The sequence below is a fragment of the Elaeis guineensis genome, chromosome 1, assembly GCF_000442705.2.
Source record: "Elaeis guineensis isolate ETL-2024a chromosome 1, EG11, whole genome shotgun sequence".
Taxonomy (NCBI): domain Eukaryota; kingdom Viridiplantae; phylum Streptophyta; class Magnoliopsida; order Arecales; family Arecaceae; genus Elaeis; species Elaeis guineensis.
Genome location: NC_025993.2, coordinates 89,453,468 through 89,473,506, shown reverse-complemented (window position 1 = coordinate 89,473,506; position 20,039 = coordinate 89,453,468). Strand labels below are relative to the sequence as shown.

Here is a 20,039-nt window from a genome sequence, read left to right as displayed (position 1 = left end):
AGTTGGATAATCATTGGAGGCCCAAAGGCCTGATGCTTATCGGTTGATGGAATTGTCATTCATAATATGATTTCTTGACTGCATCTTTCTAAATAGTAGTTAGATTAGCCAACCAAAGTTGGGCCTAATCATTCATTGGCTAGATGGGCCAAGTATGTCATGTTAATGGTTGGACCTAACCAGACCTTTTCAATGGAGGCCAAAGCCTACTGATTAGGGACTGGGGCAAAATTAAAATTACTAAATATTATTTAGAGAAACAATTGGTTATGAACCTACCCTTAGATGTATATGGGTTGGCCAACCAAAGTTGGGCTTGTGTGCAGTCTAAGTAGATTCTAATACCCACTAAGGAATTAGGGTAATTCCTCGAATTAGAGGTAGAGGCTACCAATTCGAATAAAATAGTAGGAGAAACCTTTTGATTAAAGTCCAAATCTTTAGGTTTAATGAATCAATCACTAATTAGGTTATGATTTTTCTTTGTGCAGATATGGCCACTTCCCTATTGCTCTGATCATTATTGGACAATAAAATTTTGGTGGGACCCAATTTCGGTAGCTGGTACCGAAAGTTAAAGATTGTCCTGGAGCATGAACGGGTCCTATATGTGATAACAGATCCTGCACCTGAGGGACCAGCTGCCAATGCACATGGAACAGTCAGAGATACTTATCAGAAGTGGCTCAGTGATTGGACCATGGTGCGTTGCATCATGCTGGCTGCTATGAGCAACGAGTTCAGTCGCATATTTGAGACGGCTCAGCCGAAGGACATGCTTCAAGTGTTGGAGGATGCCTTTGACACACCCGATGATGTGGAGAGGCACAAGACTAATTGTGCCATCTTCAATGCCAAAATGCGGGATGGTGCCTCTGTCACTGATCATGTATTGTATATGATCGAGCTGATGGAGCGTTTAAGCAAGCTCGACTTTTTCTTGCATGAGCAGCTTAGGAAAGATGCAATACTGAACTCGCTGTCCAAGTCTTATCTCCCATTCCTCACTCATTATAGAATGACAAAGCCTAAAGTAAACTACCATAGGTTACTGGGGTTGCTTCAGAACTTTGAAAAGGATCACCAATTCCACAAGGAGTCGGTGAATTTAGTAGGAGGTTCATCTTTTGGTTCTCGACCTTTTAAGAAAGGGAAGAAGAACAAGAAGAAGAAAGTAAAGAAGGTGCAAGTTCAGGCTGGGACATCAGTGCAGGGCCAGACCAGGAAGATCAAGCCTGATAAGAGTCAGACTGAATGCTTCAGTAAGGTATTTATACGATAACTCCTTGCAATTTTTCTATTTATGATATAACTGACTGGGTATTTATGATATAACTGACTGGGTATTGGATATCAGTAGCCTTTACCATATTTGCAATTCATTTATAGGCTTTAGGATTGAAGGGATTTAGTCTCGCATCAAGCTCTCTAGCTCCATAATCTCCCAATAATTGATCTCTAAAGCTTCTTAATTTTTTTTTTCTATTTTTTTTTGCTTTTTTTCTGATTTTTTTTCCTCCTTTTCGGATGATTTTTTCTTGTAGCCTAGGGCCCTTTTTTATAGGCTTTAGGAGGGGAGGAATTTTTGTTGTTTACCGATGTGGGACTACAGGCCGTCACATGCTGTGAAGAGTTTGAATTCCACTCGATTTCGATCTCTGAATCCCGTTAAAATCTTTAATATTTGTACCAAAGTTCTGCACTCGCTGGTCTCGCTCTCTGTCTCGTTGCGTCTGTGCACCAATCGGCATCCAAATCTGCAGGCCTTTTGAAATGCTACCAAGTGATCACACTTGAACAGGCTCCGTTCCACTCCCTCATTCGTTTATGCACCAAGTCTCCAAGAAACGTGCGGAGGTGATCATCATGCCGTATGACATGCCAGCGTCCATTTTGCTTCAAACTCCCTTGGCTCCACGTGAAGCTCCAGCAACCTTTTTCTCCATTGGTCTCACATGTTTCTCCCTTTTTTTTTTTTACTTTATTCATTGAATATCTATCAGGCACTCATGAATTATTGTATGTCGTACATCTAACAGACCTGAATTTGGATATGAGCTTCATCTGTATGTGTTGAAGAGCCGTTTGCTTGTTGATTTACGATTAAATCTCATAATCAATCATTTTCTGAAAAAAAACATAAAAAATATCAAATATAAAATAATATAACTTAAATATCAAATATTTTAATATTTTTTATGTTATATTTGATGCACTGATCAGATAGGTCATATAAACAAGAATAGGATAAACAGGTTGACTCAAGAGAAAATCCTCAAAGTCAGTGATCGTGAATCACTTCCAACCTGTGAGTCCTGTCTTCTTGGTAAAATGACCCAAGTCATCTTTTACTGAAAAAGGTGAGAGAGCTACTAAGCTCTTGGGCCTAGTACATACTGATGTATGCAGGCTCATGAGCACAAGTGCTAGAGGTGGATATTTCTACTCCATCACTTTCACGAATGATCTATCCAGATATGGATATGTCTATCTAATGAAACATAAATCGAATTCATTTGAAATATTCAAATGATTCTGAAGTGAAGTAGAAAAACAAACTGAGAAGAGTATTAAAACTCTTCGATCTGACCGAGGAGGAGAATACCTTTCTGTGAAAATCAGAGAGAAAGAGTGTTGGGGTGTGGAGATATAATAGACACAAAACTAAGTATCTAGGTGAGAGCAAAGAGAAGAAGAAGAGGGTCTTCTTCTAGGGTTGCTGTGTTCACCTCTTTCCTTCCTCCATCTATGAGTTTTCTGAGAGTGTCTCACATCTAAAACTCCTTCTCCTACTTCTCATCTTTAGAAGAGTTCAAATCAAGAAGAAAGAGGCATCTGATCGACCATCGAAGAAGGATCAGCATAGTACTAGCATACTATGCTAATTTTCTGGATCAGAATTTCTGATCGTGATTCGTGGGCTCATGTGGATGACTCCTAGAGGTCGGATGCATATGCGGCTCACAATATTATCCTCAAGCTCGGATCAGCAAAGTTAGAACATCTAACTTACAAGATAATAGATCTGATCTATTATATTTTACATACATTAAATGTAGTATAGAAACATGTTGATATGATCAACATGTAGTTCTTACCCTTTATATTTTAATTTTTGATTTAATGCCATGTAATAATCATGTAATAGGATCTTAGATCTAGGGATTCCTTGATTTTATAAGATAAATTTTGATTTATTTTAGTCTTTCGCTGTCTGATCTTGAAAAAAATTCAAGATCTAATCCTGAAACCCTAGATCTGGTTCCTTCATCTTCTTGTGTAATGGTGGTGCGGTTAGTTGAAAGAGTTCCAAACAGCCGATCATTGTAGATTCAACCATGAAAGTCAAGTACATCGCCGCCTCTGAAGCTGCTAAGGAAGCCTTTTGGTTCAAAAAGTTTATTGCGGAGCTGGATGTGATGCTATCAGATGCCATTGCACTGTACTACGATAACAACGGTGTCATAGCTCTCGCTAAGGAGCCCAGGTCTCACCAGAAGTCTAAGCACATAGAGCGGTGGTTTCACATCATATGCGAATATCTCGAGAAAAAATTTATCGAGGTACAAAGAGTCGACTCCATGCTGAATGTGGCAGATCCGTTGACCAAGCCTCTCAGCCAGCAGAAGACCGAAGCTCATCTTGAGAAGATGGATCTTAGGTATATGGTCAATTGGCTTTAGATCAAGTGGGAGTTTGTTGGATTTGTATCCTAAAAGTCAATTGTTGGCTAACACATTATGTAATTCTAGGGCCTATACTTGTACTTATAATTTTTTTATTATCAATAAAAGATTTTTTCATTCCAATTATATTTATGTGTCCATGATTTATCTTAGAAATTAACAAAGATGATTTTTGTATATTCTTAAAGAGTTAAAAATTTAAGACATACATTAATTAGTGATTAATTTTTAAATGCTCTCGATCAAAGGATCGTCACGGAGGACATTGATCAATCTATTTGAGATCGATGCACGGTTCACCTCCCTTGTGGGCAGATGAGTCTTGGGTCTGTGGTATAGAGACACTGGGATGAAAGTGCAAGTGGTTGTTAGAGAACAACTTGTATTGAGCGTGACCAAAATGAGAACCACATGGATGTCTACTCACTCGTCAGTGATCTTCTCGATGTTGCAGTTGTGTGAGTGGTCTTTTGACCTGTAGTGTCATTGGCTATTTGCAGCGAGGCTACTGGGTTTGATTGCACGTTCTCTTAGTCCCTAGCCATTCGGATCCTTGCTGTGTATGTTGACTTCAGTAGGTTTAGATTCGTTGTTTGGAGTAGAATGTACCTAGATGGGATCTATCGATCTTGATAGAAAAGGAGAAGTCCTATGCAATTTGTGAGACTGAGTTTAGAAAGTCTTTGACCAAAGCAAGTGTGAATATTGAAAAAGAGTTTTCACGAGATTCACAAACGAACTTGAGTCGAGCCAATCTAGCATATGACTGATGATGGGGTCTGACAAACTCTCCATGACCTCCGTTAATTCGAAACTCATGATAGAAGGACTGAATCATATGATAACTGCACCTAAAGATTCATACTTTCATCCTACTGAATTGCCACTATATACTGCTAGGTGTCACTAATGGATTATGAGACACATCGGATGTCATCTTGATGATTGATGATCCTCGAAGGGTAGAATTGAAAATATTTCAATCCATCAAAAAGAGTTTCGATGATATTATGATAGAGATCATAATATATCTCACTATCAGATAGAATAGAACCTATGGGGTCACACATTAAGAGATTTAATCTCGAATTTACTAATTGGGCTTATGAAGTTTCAATTGGATTAGGGTTTATTGAAATCCTATTAGGTTTATGAGAACCATGCTAGCATACGGTTAAACCTACTTCTTCTCGAAATTTTGATTTGATCAAGTCTATAGCCTTGAACCTAACCTAAATTTATTTGGATTTAATTGAGCTCTTAATTGTTAGCCCAAGAGGATTTGATTAAGTTAATTAGTTGGCATAATTATCCTAACATTATCTTTTCTTTATCTCCTAATTATCTCTAAGTATACATGTGGAATAGATGGAAGAATATGTGGCACATCTTTTTCTTTTTGAAAATTATTGGGCACCGTATCCTAAAGGGGCCTATCCCCTCTTATGTGTCATGGCATGGAGGAGAGAGAGTGGGATCCATGCCCCATCTCTTTTGGCTAGAGATCCCTTTGTGGGGCACCAAGAGTTGGCGCCCCAACCACCTGACATGTATTCCATGGATGCCTGTTGTACATACTTAAAAAGGTTGATTAATTACCATTTATATCTGATTTTATTTGACATAAATCAGATTTAAAAGGTAGAAGATTCTTGTGAGATAAGAATCTACCTTTTTAAGTTGATAGGATTCCTGATATGTGTCAGAATAGTGTCTATATATAAATGATGGTCTCTAGAATTTTATAGAATAAATTTTTGATCAACAAAACTCTCCCTCTCTCCATCTCCATGCCTCCTCTTATCATTTTCTTCCTTTCCATGCCCAAAAGTTGGGTGCACTCTCTTCCACACGTCTAGAAGAAGTTTTGGTGACTTAGAGATCAAGCATCGAAGAGAAGAGAAAGAAAGCTGCAGATCAAGGAGTTGATCAAAGTCTTCAAGGCCAAGATTCTTCTTGAGAAGAAAAATCTCATACGAGAAGAAAAAGTTCGAGATCGATCCTGATGGATACCCGTAGAGGCCGGACACATGTGCGGCTCAACTTTCTACAAATCTGAGATCATCAATAGCGATGAATTTCTACCCATGCAAAGGTAATGAGATTTGATCTCATGAATTTTTTTTAAATTTCAGATTGATAATATGTACTTTTTTTGAGTTTGGATAGGTTTAGATCTGGTATCTAGCATGTAGGGTTAAAGGATTTAACCCGTTTTATTTTTCACTGCCTGTTTTCAAAGTTTTAAAATCTACACATGCTGCCTATCCGATTTTCTAATAGGGAGGTGAGGAGAAAAGCCGCGGAGAGCTTCATCTGGATAAGTCGAGGTTTCTAAGATTGTTTATTTTAAACATACACTTATCATGCTCACTAATAAGAGGTTTTTCTTGATAGCTCATCCATTATCTGAATGGATATATGGAGAGCTATCGCAATCTTTCGATTGAAGCAAGGAAACATCAGGCCAATGCCGAGGCACTCAAAGGCACTAGGGACAAGGCTGTAAGGGAGACTGGAGAGGCCTCCATAAGGGCCGACGTCGCTAAAAGGAGGGCTAAAGATGCTGAAGTAGCCCTTAGAGGAGCTGTCGAGGAGAACTCTCGACTGCAAGGGAAAATAAGGGAGCTTGAAGCCCAAATGGAGGAGAGTAAAGTTGTAGTCGAGGCAGTAGAGAAGAAGGCAGTGGAGGCCATCTCAAGGGCTGTTGCGGACTTTCGAGCATCACTAGAATATGAGGATGAGCAAGTTGAGTTTTCTGTTGATGCCTACGCTGGTGGGAAGCAGTTGGTCAGGGATAGAATTGCTGCCAAGTATCCAGAATTGAATCTAAATTTTTCAGATGAATCCTGAGAACCCACTGAAGTTGACATACCCACGATAGATGCCTCAGCTCCAGATGCTACCTCGTAGGCCTTTACTTTTCTCTTCTCCCTTTTTTTTGTACTCAGACCTTCCAAGGTCGTTATGAAGATTTTCACTGTGAACATTTTGAAGAGAATAAATGAACGAAACTTTTTTTTGTTTTTCTTTTTGTTTTTTATTTGTGACCATACACCTTTACTCAGTGCGCACATTGACTTGAGATACTTAGCCCTAATCATAAGTAGGAATGTTTCGAACAAAGAAACTTCAACAGAAGCTAGGTCGACTTTGAGCTAGGGCCGATCAAAGGTGCTTATTTGAGAGTGCCAATCTGAGGCGATTGTTCACACATGCCGATCTAAGGCAATTATTCAACAGTGCCGACCAGAGCTCTACTCTTTTTAATGTGAACAATCATGGGGAATGATGATTGCTGACTCTTCTGATAGAATGATGCTCGGAAAAAAATGTAGGGTATGTAAGCGTACGCCATATAGCCATGTCCTGATTTTTGAAGCTTCGCTTGGATTTATTTTTGGTATTGAAAAGATACACCATTTATTGTTTGACGGATAGCTGTATTCTTTCAAGCTGTCGATTGTTGGTTGATGTGGGCATTGGCGCCTATAAATAGGGGCCGAAAGCCAGTTAAGTCCTACCCTTCCTCTATCTGTTGCTACTCATTTCGGTGGAGGTCGAAAGGTGGACGCCTGGTCCTTGCGTAGAAAGTGCTGGAGTGATATGCAAAATAAATTCAAATTGAAAGTTTTTGCTCCGATAAGGATCCACTGACGCTCAAGTTAGAAATCAGAGAACAATAGAACAGCAATAGATTCTCTGACAGGGATTGCTTACCTGAGTTCTCCTGGCTTTGGTTACTTATAGAGAATGTCGTCGAACAGCTGTGAAATCGTACAATCCCGAGATTGTGGGGTTGTTAAACATGCCATTGCAGATGAGATATTTCAACCTTCAATTGCTCCCACGAAATTAGGAGAGTTGGTTACCTTCGAGCTTATCCATTTAGGGCGGACAGCTGTTGCACGTATCAGGAGACTCATTGGTCGAGGTAAAGAAGGCAGCTCACGTGTCCAATAGGCCACGTAGCAGATAGGATGTAGATAGCTCGGCTCTTCACACCTCAGCTCTGTGCTTAGGTCGGCAGCCACAGTGATGGCTCAGTGAACTGAGATATTCCATGATAACATACAGATTCGAGGCACTTACGGTACCACCGTAACAGTCTTCATTAGCTAAAGAAAGAACACTAGAGGTGAAAGCAAATTCAGTTATTATCCTTTGACTAGATCCATGCAAGCAATGTCAAAACATTTTATCGACATTGCTCAAAAAAATTGATGTGCTAAAACTTATGCTTACATGGTAGATCAATGGCATTATGAAATCCATACACAATCTTGATTCTTTAACATGCCTGGAGTATGACTGGTACTGTAGAATAAAATAAGTACAATGCTAATGCAAACCCAAGAAATGGTAACACCTGAAACTACATGTTAGACAGACAAGATCTTAAGTTCTATTATCCGAAAATCTCACTGGCATGTCAAGTAAGAAATAACAATTACTTCCCTTGTTCAATAAATTATGGATATATAAGCTCTTTCATACATCTAGACTCTTAACAGATTGTGGGTGCAACCATACAATCATACTGTGTAGCAGCTAAAAAAATACTGCAAGGCTTTTGCAGTTTTTTTCTGACACGCTACATTCCATAACATGCATATTTAATACTACAAATATATCCAGCATGACTAAGCATCTCAAGCTGATCATCTAAGTTGAGCTATAACATTGTGAACAAAATGATTGCAGAAACAACAATGACCTAATGCATATGCAGTTAGTAGAAGGGTCAAATTCAGCATAGTGGCCATATTCTACTCAAATATAATCCTCCAAAAATTTGAATCTTGCTTGGGTGCTCTATGACTTGGATTGTTTTCACCACACAACTCCAAATTAAAACAATAACATTATTGACTTTCTCCAAAAAGATCCATTCCCACAAGGTATGAGTTTAGATCTGCTATTCTCACCTTCTACGTGGATTTATATGGCCTTTATAACACAGATATATCAATTAACAGATGTCTTGCACTCCCATTCAAATTTGGGAAATAGAAAGATCGATTCCTGTGTTTATTTTGGATTTTTAAGTTTTGTATATTTATAAAGTCTTGGAAAAGTTTATTTTATTAAACATTTTTACAAGTATATTATATTCTAAGCAAGATAAGTAGTAGGATGCATGGATAGCCAATGTTTGATATTATCCCTTGCACCATCTCATGTTTAATGAAAGGTAATAGTGTAGCAATTGCAGGGAAAAGAAGCAGAATGGGATGCGACATTGGTCCTTACCACCGCCAAATGGAATCCTATCCTTGTAATTATGCATGTAGTTCTTGACAACTCGGTCATAGGATATTGTGAATAAGGATGAGCATGAGGATTTGAAAAAAGAATCAAGTATTCTAGCAGGGGACAAATGGCAGCAAAGAATAGCATCCCTATTAGATGATATTTATCATCAATAATTTTCAAGCTCAAACAAGTAGTGCTCAAGTAACTTAAAAATATCTTCCTATGTTACTGTAAACTTGGAGATATTATACAGGACAAGTATTTTACAAACAGCTACCTCAGTTAACCTCAAGTTTGTTCCCATGTCATCTTCCAATCATGATGATCCTATGCTTTGTTTTATATCCCGAGTCCAACTGAACAAATGACATTTCAGTTATGCAAGGCCACTTCATTATTCAGTTTTTCTTTTTTTCCTTGTACCTAGCAGACTGCAGCTTGAATGCTTGATGTTGTTTAAACTTTCAAGAGGAAACACTGACTGCTAGGGCATCAGGGAGGGGGAGGGATCTCCTCTGTTCCTGTCTAAATATCTTTTATTTTAACTCTTTCCACCATTCTGCAGAGATGGAATCTTTTGATCGTGGTAATTTATGAAGCAAATAGCAAGACATAAGCATGAAATGTCCATCTAATGAGTAGGATGATAATTCTCTGATAAATGTCGCTCCATCTTAGTTATTCCATTATTGACTATCTAAAACCAATCTAGACTATCTTCATATTTAATATTTTTCAATTGTTTTTGACAGTTAACAAAAACCTATTCAGGTTGTGGGCATGGACTATCCAACATGTTAAACAAGATGAGTAGAATCGAAAATTTACAAACTTGAAAGAACAAATTTATCGACCAAAGTACGACATGTAAAATCATCATATATGCTTAAAAGTTAAAACTCATTCACAAGAAAAGGTGCACGAACATATGTGAACAGAATAGATATATCAAAAATGTCAGATAACAGTAAAATCATCATGAGTAACTAAGAAAGCAAAGTGGTAACAGCACACAATCTACCTTTTTTTTTTTTTGCAAGTGTGAGTGTGTTTGAGTGCGTGCCTGTGTATGTGCAAGCAAGAGAGCGGTTTAGTGCACCAGCTGTCCAGTGGATAGATTTAAGCTCATTGCACTCAAGTATGCTTCTGAGAGTTACATTAAGGAAACAAAAAAGTGAACTTAGCCTATGAAGAAGTTGACAATTATCTCAGAATTTATTTGTATCATCAGTTCTCATCACCAGAAAACCAAAACAAAATTATCTTTCATGAACTCCACTATAAACATTAAATCAGTCCAAACATGATCATTAATAAAAAAAAAGGTTAAGAATTTTACTCAGGAAGAGAAACAAGTGTCATCATCATGATCATCCAAACCTTTTCTCATCAAACGGGGCGTCAGCTATGGAAAATTAAGTCATCCAAGCCTTTTTCATCAAACGTGGCATCAATTATGGAACTTAAAGTCAGAGTTGAGAAGATTCTAGGAAGGATAAAGCATTCCTAAACAGCTGTCAACCAAACTTCCAGCTTCTAGAAATTGGTCCAAATTCCTGTCTGCCACAAATTTAGGTAGGAGAAGGAATATCATTGAGTCTAGAAGGCTAGTTGGTAGACAGTAAAATTAACATTATTGTCACAGTTTATGCTCATGGAACTAATGAATAACCCTCCAATATTCTCTTAGACTTGGAAAGAATCTACACAAAGACAGATACAGAGCGGTGTTTCATCTCTAAAGCAAAAAAGGGAGGGGGGGGGGGGGGGTGGGGGTGTTGTCCAAAGTGCCAAATGAAATGCAGTGCATAAAAAATGTAAATCTGAATAAAAGAAAATGAATTTGAATCTTTCAAGGCTCTCTGCCTCCTTTTATTTCTAAGATGGTTGCATTTTTGTGTCATAGCTCATGGACTATGTGATGTCTTCTGTGAGAGAGAGAGAGAGAGAGAGAGTTCGGATAAGAATGATAACAAAATTTATAATTATACTGGTTAATCATGACTGAGATTCCGACAAAATTTGTCATACGAAGCTTTATAACCATTCACAGACAACCTTTGCCTAGACTTTTGACTATGCATTACATAATCTACGAGCATTTCAAATGTAGGTCTTTCTTTGCAGCTTTTTCAAATCTTGGAAGTATTACTCCTTCGGCTATATCCTGTTCTCTCCTCTTTCCTGAGACACTCTTTAACAAAATGCCAAGCCCCTGTCCTTACTGCATCCCCTAAGATATCTGCCAAAAATTCTCATGCAGTCTTGATAGATCTCCATCATTTTGTCCTCTTTTTAACTCCATGACTTTGCTCTCTGCTTCCTCGCTTTAACACATATCCACCTCAGCATTACCATCCCTCCCATGCTCATGTTTTTTTGTCCACCTCTTTAGTTTCCAGCATTATAGGTCTAGTTATCGATAAATAAAATTTTCGCTTAAGCCTCTAAGACATCGAAGTTTATTTCTCAGGAAAGATCCCCTTCTTAGAGAAATAAAACGGGCGTTGCATTGCTAACATTACGAAGGATTTTTATTTTCAGAGATGATCAATGAATTCTACTATTGCTTCAGGAGTGTTTTAGGGACTCCAATGGACAATCGAGATGATGCGATATCTGTACAATGAAGAAGCATTATGAAATAACATGGCTGCTCACTAGTGCAGGACATCCTTAATCTTACATGGAAAGGTCAGATTATGGTTATTTAAGCCAATCAGGATTTAAATACACCCATTTTGCCTGAGATCTTACGTCTGCTAAATGGTACCACCATAAAATTAAAAAAAAGAAAAAAAAAGAAAGAAGGAAAGTTTGGTGCTTGGAAACCTGTTTTTAAAGGATAAGAAGATGGAGCTGTATGATGACTGTAGACTCTAGTTATGTTTCAAATACATTAAAGTTATGTCTGAACAGCCATCCATACAATATATGTGGATACAGGCTTTTTTATGAACATGCTTCAATGAATGACATAAAACATGTGGGTTTGAATCAGCATTCACTGATATCACTGGCAACAGCACCAAATGTGCCAAGCATTGCCATCACCTCAACTCTATCCCCCTTCTTCACCAGAAACTCCTGAAGAAAGTTGCTGAGATGATGTCGTCCCATACGTGAGAAGAAAGTATTTTGGCTGATGTTAAAAGGAAGCAAGAACAACCAACTTCCAAGAAAATGTTAATTTTATTTTGTAGATTGTCATAAAATAGAAGCAGAATAACCAGTTCAACAAAATTAATACCCGACAACCCAACAACTTCTAAGAAAATTGTGACATGACAAAATTGTATCAAGCAGCATCATTTTTGACAAACTTTTTGCAAGTCAGCTAATAGCATATTGGCATCCAGTAACCATGTTTGAAGCAAAACATGTAGCTATTTATTATTTTAATGCATTAGTCACACCCCAAATCTGAGATATAACATATGGTCATGCTATCAAGGGATACCGCCCTCGATAACACGAAGCCTATCAATCATAATCAACTAAAATTCTTTATAAATAGAATATAATAAAAGATTCAATTCCATTATTCATCAAGTAATTAAACCAAAATTAATCCATATCTCAAAATTCATCAATAGTTCATTATATGTCCATAATCATTCTATAAATTATGATTCGGCTGCAAAATCTCCAAACTTGTTAGCATAGACTCTCAAGCTGGATCATCCTTTGTTCCTAATCTTATTTATCTAAATAGAAAAAAAAAAAGAAAAAGATATAAGCTATACCAGCTCAGTAAGTAAATCTTATACTATCTTATCAGAATCAAGCATCAGTTTATACATGCATCAATAATCATTTAGAGAAAATGATTGTCATTAGAATATAAAATTTTTGTAATAACGATATATCATAAATAAATCATGCTCTTGTATATGCATAAATCATGCAATTTACATAAACATAGTTTTTAATGCATAAAATAAACAAAATCATAAATCATGTTAACTTTACAGGCGAAGCCATAAATCATCTATTATTTTACTATTTCATAATTCTTAATAATTTTCTCAGATTAAATGCTAAGGTCATTATTTTACTCGTGATAAGGCCATAATCATGTCATGCCAACTATTATAATCCGTTGATAAGGGCCGTATGTTGAGCTACTATAACTAGCTAGCGAGGGTCGTGTACCCAGCTATTGTAACCCACTGATGAGGGCCGTATGCCTAGCTTTATAACCCACTAGCGAGAGCTGTGTGCCCAGCTATTGTAACCCACTGGCGAGGGTCATGTGCCAAGCTACTGTAACCCACTGGCGAGGGCCATATATAGTTAGTTAAGAGTCCATAGTATATTTCTCAAACCAGATTTTCTTAAAACAAGTTTTCTTAAACATGCTTCATCGATCCTACTTTTTTAAATCATACATAAATAACCTGCTTGCGAGGACCATATATAGCTATCTAAGAGCCCATAGTATATTTCTTAAATCAAATTTTCTTAAAGCAAGCATTCTTAAACATGCTTCATCGATCCAACTTTCTTAAATCATGCACAAATAAAATACTAAACAATTTTATAGAGCTCATAATCAATAAATAATTTTATAACAATAAAACATTCATGAAATCATTCTTTTCATAACAAGGCATATATTTCATAAATATAGAGTTCATATTTCACAAAAAGTCATTCATATTGAAATAATCATAAATCACTATTTTATCATGAATCATGAATTTCATAATGCATATACTTGATCCTTATTTTAAGAAAATATAGAATAATTCTTTTCATGATAAAATAGTTGATAATTTCAAAAGCAAGTAACAAGTATTGAGATTACTTACCTTTTTCATCCTAACCCTTCAAACTTTGATAAATGAATTTATCGAACCTATTTAATATATTAATTAATTCTTATTCAATAAATTCAATCATAAAAAAAGAATACTACAGATTGAGTAGTTAGTTCAACAGCCTGTTCGGACACCAGGGTAATATAGGGCCTCTTAATTGAGAATTAGATCTAAGTGACTCAATCAAGAAATCATGAAGCATGGACTGGAATCAAGATCAAGATCAATCAACATGGTTCATCAATAGAGAATTTCAAAGATATTTGATATGGCCCGGATGGGGTCCGACATCTTGCATGGATGTCAAAGCAATGCTAGGCCTCTTTAGAAAAATATTTTGAGTTTATATTAATTGGAACCGTGGATCAAGTAGAGAGAGAAAGATAGTGTAGAGAGAAAAATCGTAAAAAAGAGAGACAAGAGAGAGATCCCTTCTCTCTCTTTCCTTTTTCTTTTCTTTTCTTTCCTTTTCTTCCCTTTTTCTTTTCTTTTCTTCTTCTTTTTCTTGGCCGAGCAGAGGAGGGACATGGGTGGTGGTTTCTAGTCAGAAGATCGATAGCAGACTATGACAGCAAGTGGCCGACGGCAGCAGAGCAAAGGATGACCGGCATCAAGGACCGACTGGTGGGAAAAATATGGGAAAGGGCCCAAAAACAGGGGATCTGAGGGCTTTTCTTCGTTTTGGCTGTTGGTCGCTTGTTGGAAGCCATGATCTTGTTGTGGAGGGTCATAGGGAGGCTGAGGGCCATAATCCAGGGGTGCAGCACCACGGGTGGCGACGCAGGTGGCTGGCAAAAGAGGAAAAAGGGCTCAGCTAAATAGAGAAAAAATAGGGCCCTTTTTTTTTCTTGTGTTTTTCGATGAACCCGTCGGCTATCGGTTGTGCGCAGAGGCATGGGAAGAACGGGAAGAGAAAGAGAAAGAGGGTTCGGCTTACCTCGAACTTCAGTGGATTTTTCGATAATGATTTTGGGCAGACAAAGGTGAGGGCATCCGCGGCTTCAATAGGAAGAAAACGAGGAGAATAGAGAGGGAGAAGGCCGGTGTTCATCGTGGATGGCTTTGAAGGAGGGAGGAGGGGATTTATAGGGTAGAGAGGAGGCTGAATCCTTCCCGGATTCGCCTTCCTCTCTGATGAGCTCGCATGGAAGAAGACTCCCAGTAAGAGTCTTCAACATTCCTTTTTTTTTTCTATTTTGTTTTTTTTTATTTTCTTTTTTATGCCCTAAGATTTGTGTAAGAGGATAGGATTTTAGGGCTAGATATCATATTCTACCCTTCTTAAAAATAGTTTCGTCCTCGAAACTTGACATACCTTCATTTTTACACAAGTAAAGATACTTAGTCTTCCAATCATCCTTGCCATATTTTTGCTATGCCACTTTCATCTAAGCTATACTTCTAAGTCTTATATTCTGAACTATTTTCTATTAACTGGCTTCATCTTTAGAGTAATACAATTTTTTTTCTTTTTTTCTATTGTTAAGTACAAGTTTATTATGAATACTTTATAATAGAAATGGCTCATCCAATTTCTAAAATATATAATTCAAAGATATAGTAAACTATAAAAGAATAGAAGAGCTATAATCAATATTCATATGGACATCTCCTTAAGTTTGTTGACCTTGTGCCTATCGCTATATTATTGCTCATTGTAGTATATTGTAGAGTCAAGGCAGATATTCATGCTTTTTTTTTTTTTGTACTTGTTCAACTAAACCAACAGTTTTGGAGTCATTTATTTTCTTATTAGGACATTTCCATGCCAAATATCCTCACTTGTCACATCGATAACATGCTCCAAGCTTTTTAAGACAAGATTCATGATAATTTTTATCGCAATATCCATAAATTTCTGCTGTCTTTCTTTTTTTTCAAAATTGTTCTCTAAATTTTCATGTCGGTCGTCCCAAGTTACCTTCACGGTCACCTAAAGAACTGGATGCACATGCAGTTGCCTTCACGGTCACCTGCCTGTGCATCGGAAAACACAACTAATATTAGTCCAGCAACACATGGCCACACCGGCAAACTTCCTGAGTCCGTATCTTGTCTTCAGGAAAAACCCGGAAAGAAGTATGATGCATGGAATTGCCCAACAATCCAGAAACATGATGCTTGTCAAAGATGTGTACTGATAGACCTTCAGCGCCACACATAGCATGCCAGGCTTGAGTTTTTTACTTAAAGCTAGAAAACAGAGCGAACATCTGGAAGATAAATTAGATGCAGCAAAATGATATTACAATTGACACAACAATTCAAGAATAAAATTTTCTGGCATTGATCAGACATTAATTTGAAACAAAAAAGTTTTTTTGAAAAGCACCAATGATTGTTAAAAACAAATAATTCCTTGTCATGAGCGCAAGATTCATTGGACCAAGTTCATTCATCCAACAGATCGAAGAAGAACAAATGGTAGAGTTATTACAGCATAGTCCTGTAGTCATTTTCCCGAAGAAATGGCATCATGACACCGAGCATTTGGCTCATGACCAGACAGATTTTTCATAAGAAAAGCATTGTTATCCAGTCAAAAATAACTTGGATTGATGACCATCATATAGCAGATACTCACCAACAAAATTAGCCTCCACATAACAGATACTCACCAAGAAAATTGGCCTCCACATCAACAATAGCAAGAATCAGATATCTGTACAAGAAATCAAACAGGAAATATGTTCATAAATACCATACGACAGGAGCTACAAGTTACAAACTTCAACATGGAGGTCTATATGCACTAACCATGCAAAGGAAAATACCAAGATTCTTCATGCAACATGTTTGAATTTTGATTGTATCAGTAAATAGTCTTTGCATAAATTTTAGTTCTCCACAAATTATAACTGATGAGAAATGTGCTTGAACTTTACAAACATTTAAGGGGCTGCAAATCAGTATACCTATATGGAATTGTTGCGGTCAATCTCCTATTGCACCTAGCTCCGGCGAAGAGCCACCTGCAAAAGAAGTCTACTGATCAAAATTGTATCCGACGGAGATCCTCCGATGCTTAAGTTAGTGAGAAATGATGAACAGTAGATTAAATATTCAAAGTGATAGAGTATTAGCCCAGAAATATCTTACTAATGCTGTTCATTTACCTCCCTTTTATAGGCAAGTTGTTGGTAACCGTTTGTAACGGTTAGGCATATGAATCTTGCTTATTTTGGTATTATGTAATTGTGGGATGGACAGTTAATGCCCACTGATGATCACGGTATGTGGCCGTTATAAGCTTTCTATGCTGGCGATTTCTGATATATCGACTTTATGTCGGTAGTCTGAGTGCGCCGACTGTATGTCGGTAATTATAGAAACCTGAATAACCATCGGTCGGTGACTCTAATATACCGACTGGCCATCGGTTGTGAAGTCGGTCGGATCATCATGACTGACTTGGTCCTATCAAGGGGTCGATTGAGAATTACCAACCATTAGTCAACTTACTGATTAACAGTCAGCTATTTGTTCTCTGGTGTTGATATATAAAGTCGGATGATGCACTGATTGGCGTTTTATCACCTGTTGCCAACTTACAGTTCAGATGACCGACTATAAGTCGGGAAGGCTGATACTAAGTCGGGGGGAGCAGATCTGATTGCCGCAACAGTTGCCCCCCACTCCCAAGTCCAAGGTGGAATGACACATGACTTGACATGTAGCCTGACATGTTGGATGATAGGAGTTATCATATGATATTTTGAGCTCTGATTCTGTGATAGATTCGGCTATAGGTATTAATGATTCTCTCAAAAATTGAAAGGTTTTCAGCTATTTTGTCATTTTGATGGTCATGCAGCCATCATTGGAATGTCGATTCGAGGAGGCGATTAGGCAATTGGATGATTTGGTCGATTTGATTTTGACTAATCGATTGCTATTATGCATCCATTTGTTATTGGCTCTCAACCATTCACGCAGATAGTGGTGACATGGCACGATCAGATGGTTGGTGCGTCGAACCGTCCGATCAATGGTCAGTTTTGGTATAGCCACATGTCAAAATCCAAGGTAATCTCATTTTGAACAAGTTTATCCTGGCCATTGAGGGATTCTATATATATGAGATTGTTTTTTTTCTTTTGAATCTTCTACCATTTTATTCATCATTCTTTTGCAATCGAGAACTGTTCTGCGAATGTTAAGAGCTTCATGGGTTTAAGAATCTCCTTGTTCCTTGTGTCATTGTGGTTTCTTAGGCATCTCTTAGCTTTCAGGTTAGGCTTTCTTCAACCCTTTGCTTCTTTCATTTTTTTGCTCCTTTTTGATTTTTCTTTTCCACCATTATCAATGGCAAGTAACAGTGGGAAGGGTAAAGCTAAAGTTAACGATGGAGAAGATAGAGCCCCTAATCCTTCCCGATGTAGCCAATCGACAGGTTTGATTGGCGATTCTCTTTCAAGGCCAGCTGTAGAGGTTTCCTCTTTGACCGACTCCGCAATCTGTCTCCGGGAGCAATATCGCATTCTGGAGCAGTTTCGGTTGTTTGTGCCTGGTTTGGATGGTCAGATAATTTCTCCTCCTCTAGATCAGGTCGCTTTTTATGTTGAAAATCTTCGATCTGGCCTCCATTCTCGATTTCGGAGTTCATTCGGAACATCTTGGACTATTACTGACTTTGTCCAGCTTAGCTTGCATCAAATTCCATTCGGCTCCTTGTTACCTTTACCTTATTGTGCCTTATGATCCCGATCGAGCCTCGGGTTTTTCTCTTCCGATCTTTCTTCATCCTTCACCCCCACTCTAAGATTGAGGGTTGGTGGTTCTTTTCTCTGAGGAAGGGTTTGTCTTTCATCACCGGCCTTCCTTCTTCCATTCATGATTGGAAGACTCGATTTTTCTTTAATTCTTCTTCCTTATCTTGAGGCTTTCCTTCTACCTAAGAGAGTCCAAATACAAGTCTGAATGAGAATAATCAGATTGATGTCACTGAAGGAGAAGACTTCCTCCATTTGAAGGACATGAAAGTTCCTCCATTAAAGAAACTGTTGATGGAGCAATTTCTCTACGATGCCAGACTTGGTTCAGTACCCGTCGTAGGTATAGCATAATGTAGTTCTTTAGTTTCTTACATTTATCTGACTTCAGATTTTAACCAAATCATTTTATTTTCTGCTTGCAGCTATGCGATCTTCAGTGCGAGTTTCGATGGCTGATATCCGACAGTTCGCCACCAAGAAGAGATCAGCGGTTGGTGCGGGGCTCTCTAGAGCTCCAAAGAAAAGTCGGGCCGACACTCAGTCGGTGATGGTGGTCGAGACCGACACTCCATTGGTAGTCATCCCTGGGCCTAGCACTGAGCTGGTTATAGCATTGTTAGCTCCAACAATGCTTCCATCAGTTGAAGCACCTCCGTTTAGCAGGGAACTGGATGGAGACGATGATGTTACTATCATTGAACCACCACCGGCCAGAGCCATGCCGGCTTGAGCAACATCGATGGAGTCTCAGCCAATTCCTATGCCCAAACTAAGACCGACTGAAATGGGACCGACACTATCTCGAGTACCTTCAACACCCGAATAGATGGTGGCATCAAGCGATCGGCTATCCACTGGAGAGTGAGGGAAAGCATCGGCTACTTTGGCTGACGATGGGTCATCGACGGGCTTCATGAAGCTCTTCGACGTTTGGATTCTAGCAGGTGAGTCGGCTTTGGCGAATTCAAAGTTGGCCAAATGGCTCATTGAGGCTATATTTCTTTCGACCGATTGAGAAAACAAGAAGAGTCAGACTGTGTCTGACATGTTTTCATCTTTCTATCTAACAATCCTCAGTGTAAGTTTATTTTGCTTCCCCTTTTACTTTTCTTTCACTTATTTTTTATAGTTGCTTTTTCTTTTTTTTTTTAGCAGGCGCACAACATGTCGACACTGGAGAGTGGGTATCGGAAGATCATGGGCTTCCATTGAATGTGGAAGGATATGATTTCGACCGCAAACATCGAGAAGGCTGCTGCCGTTGAACACCTCCAGGTGGCAATAGAGTGGGAGGAGAAACATCTGGAAGAGATCTTTTGAATAAAAGCCGAGTTAGAGTCGACAAGAGTCGAAGTAAAGTCGGCAAGAGCTGAAGTAGAGTCGGCCAAGCAGTCTGTCATGTCTCAAGAAGCCTGGATCAAGAAGAAGAAGCATGCACTCAACAAAGTTCGGAAGGAGTGTGACAACTTCTTCAAGGAGTTGGAGGAGGAGTGGGAGAAGTATTGGGCCAGGAAAGCAAGGTTGGCACTGACCGATACAAAGTCGGCCTCCACCAAGGA

At 38.3% G+C, this 20,039-nt stretch overlaps 1 pseudogene; it reads right to left on the bottom strand.

The window, feature by feature from the left end:
- LOC105038147 (uncharacterized) overlaps nt 1–16,264 on the bottom strand; it is a 151,352-nt pseudogene extending 135,088 nt beyond the window's left edge.
- Nucleotides 16,265–20,039: the final 3,775 nt, after the last annotated feature.